This window comes from Gossypium hirsutum, chromosome A13 (assembly GCF_007990345.1).
Source record: "Gossypium hirsutum isolate 1008001.06 chromosome A13, Gossypium_hirsutum_v2.1, whole genome shotgun sequence".
Taxonomy (NCBI): domain Eukaryota; kingdom Viridiplantae; phylum Streptophyta; class Magnoliopsida; order Malvales; family Malvaceae; genus Gossypium; species Gossypium hirsutum.
Genome location: NC_053436.1, coordinates 14,304,129 through 14,307,559, shown reverse-complemented (window position 1 = coordinate 14,307,559; position 3,431 = coordinate 14,304,129). Strand labels below are relative to the sequence as shown.

Below are 3,431 nucleotides of genomic sequence, written 5' to 3'. Positions count from 1 at the left end.
TATGAAAAAATTTCATTTCAAAACTTCTCTTAAAGTTTTCTCGAATATTTACGTACCCCAAACGATTGCAATTACTTTGAAATTTCTACAAGTCACTTAATCTAATTAAGAGTTTTTCTTTTTGGTCATAATTCATGAACTAATGTTATTAGTTTGTTTGCTAATATTATATTATTATTATGTTTAGCAATTGTTGAAAGTATTTTAATAGTCAATGTTATACTATTGTTGTTGCTATGATCATTAAATATATTATAGGTTTTGTATAAAGAAATTGTATTATACTTTTTTTGTTGTCATTGTAATAAATTAATGTTAATTTTGTTAATTCTATTAATAAAATATGTTGAAAGTATTAGTATCTTATTATTACATTTGTTAAATGTTTTACCGTATACTATCTTATTATTATCATTGTAATAAGTTTATAGATTATTTATTATTAAAAATTGTTAAAATCATTAGAATTATTTTAGTATTTAAAATTTTATATCCATTTGAAAGAAAATATAATTTCAACTAATGATGGGAACAAATATGCTTCCTTAGAAAGGATATTTTGAGAAAAACATGCAATTCCCTAAAAAGACTACTGGAAATTTAACTGCAACACTGATAAAGTTTTTTAAAAGATTATGATTTAGCCATATAGCATTATAAACCAATGCCATCCCACTAAACAAAGAACATTCCATAACCATTTCTTCAGTGACATTCTGGCGCGGCATAGGAAGAACCAAAATTGTTAAGCCGAAAAGCTTTGTTGCGGATATTCCGTCTTCCGACTTTGCTGTACAATCTGCCATGGCGTCATATAATTAGAATGTTCGAAACGGTCTGGTTTTACAAACTTTAATTGCTAGTCTCTCATTATCGAAAAACAATGATGCTTAAGTTATATCTGAATCCCTCTATCGATGATGCAACACTGATTGTTTGGAGTTTTTCGATTTGTTATTATTTCCATACAAATTATGTGGAATCGAAGATGTTTATAACAGTTCGTTTTTCAGTGATGTCGAAAATAATAGTTTCGATATCACAAATCGAAAAGTAATGAAACATTAAAACATAAAAAATAAAAAAAAAATGAGCATCATCTTCCATGTTTCTTTGTTCCACCGAAATAACCTACAAAACCTCCATTTTTTAAGTTTAGTATTCGGCCAAGCTCAGGTTATTACATGTAAGTGAACTTTATACTTGTTTTTTGTAATTTTTATATTTTTGAGATCTAAATATTTTCAGTTTTGAAACTGTTAAAGATTTTAAAATTTACTATTAATAAATTCTAGGTATTTTTGAAGTTATGCGATGCAATTGTAATATTGATCGGTGTTTAGGATTATTTTATAAAATGCTTTTAGTTAATTTTTAGTTAAAGGATTAATTTGATAAAATATTAAACTTCCTAAATTCATGTAACGTCCCAAGATTTTGGTTTCTGTTTTGTTAATTTTGTCATCAATAAAACATCCACTTCAGTGGTTGGGGAGCTTTAGTTTTGTGGTTGAGGTCCGGGTTCGAATATTTGTGTTGGTGAAATTAATCTTTTTCTTGGTTCTAGTATAGGCCGACCTTATTGTGTGGTTTTATAGGTACTGGGATATGTTTGAATATCTTACTATAATAAAAGAAAAATAAAAAGACCATTATTTTATTTGGTTTTATTTTATTTTTATTTTATTTTTCCTTGATTCTCTCTAAGTCTGCTCCAACTTTTTGTTTCAAGTTGGTTACCCCTCATTCCCCATTTGTTTTACACATCGCTTGTTCTGTTTTTTGCTATCGAAATCTATCTTCTTCTTTATTTGATTTTTCCCTTCTATTTCGTCTTTCTTTTATTCTTCAATTTTTGCTACTGCTAATTCTTGAAGAGTTAATCCTTGTTTTGTGGGGTATGTGCTAAAGGTAAGGCATGATCGTTCCCTAATTTTTGTTCGTTATTTATTTCTCTTGTTAGTGATGGTTATGTTTAGGTGTGTTTGGTGTTTTGTCATTGTTAATTGATGGGTTTGTTTTAGGTGAAGTTTAAGAGACGTTTAATTCACCGGAAAATTAGGATTTGAAGAAGTGATGTTCGTCCAAGGGTAAGTGGTTATGTTAATTTGGAACTGTTATGGATGTTTGAGGGTTTGTCATATTTTTTCTTGGAATGTTTTGGTATTTAGAATCAAATTGAGGGCTTTAGCCCCTTAATGGTTGCGCTATTGGTTGCTGATTCTCTAAGTGTTTGGTATTTTAGGTGGTGGAATACTTAATTTTTGAGTTTACGTTAGAATTTGATCAGGTGTGTAACGAGAAACTTGAAAAATAATGAAGGGTAAAAGTCAAAATTGGTACTGTCGACGCCACACAACCGTGTGATAGGTCATGTGCTGGTTTATGTTGGGACTGTAATTTTTATTTAAAATACTATGGTATGGGTGATTTATTTAGTTTTTTTTTTTTTTTTTGCATCCATGAGATATTTGAATGGAAACAGAACAAATTAAATATCCGACCTAACACAACTCAAAATATGGGATTTCAAACAATAATCAAAAGCAACACTTTTTTTGCTGCAAAATGGTGAAATGTAGTTTTCCAAAGGTTTACCGAAAAAATCAAGGGTTTTTATTTTCAAACAATGCGTGTTTTGAATGGAATTGGATTTAAATTACAGATAACTTTATAATCGAATGTTTTTAACAAACCTTATGCAACTACGCTATGTTTTTCGAAAATAGAACAAAACAACGATTTTACAACCAGACGCTTTTACTTGGCCATTTTGGTGGCTATTGTAACTTTCGAGATTTGGTCATAACGTCTAGGTCGAGTTTGTAAAGTTACATTTGGTGGTATCAGAGACCGATTCAATAACTCAATCTAAAAAAAATTGAGTCTCCATGCATATTTTTGAAAGGGGATATTTTGGGAAAAACTTGTTATAATGTTTTATGTGAAAAAATTGAAAAAAAAGTTAAACTCAGAGACTCCGATGTCGTCTTTATTAGTATTGCTACTATCAAACTGTAGACAAACACTTTTATACTGCATAAAATTCTAAGACCTTAGAAACTGAAAATACAAGAAAATAACTAGTGTTTATGTCTTTGTGAAACTATAAATAAGACTTAAAAGTGTAAAACCAAGTTGGTAAAATGAGTACCCGCGAAAAACGAGGTCCTGATATGTGAGGCCGTGGAGGGCACTGTATAGTGGCTCAAGTTGAGTCATCCTCCATGGGAAGCATGCCAAATCTTGAGACTAATAAGACTACTGAAATGCCTATTACTGAGGGCAATAACTAAGGAATTAGAGATGATGTGGTATCCAAAGCAATATTAATGGTACTATAGAGGGTCATTGGGGCCCAAACTAGTACTGGGAATCATAAGCCCGTTACTAAGAGGCTCTGATCTAATGAGGCTGAGTTGTTTAGGGCT

General features: G+C 30.3%; 1 long non-coding RNA gene across 1 annotated transcript; it reads left to right on the top strand.

Annotated features, from left to right (window-relative positions):
- Window positions 1-1,493: 1,493 nt before the first annotated feature.
- Window positions 1,494-2,438, top strand: LOC107894925 (uncharacterized). The gene is made up of 2 exons (XR_001683320.2): window positions 1,494-1,911; window positions 2,025-2,438. It is a non-coding gene; the product is annotated as an uncharacterized lncRNA (long non-coding RNA).
- The last annotated feature ends 993 nt before the right edge of the window (window positions 2,439-3,431 follow it).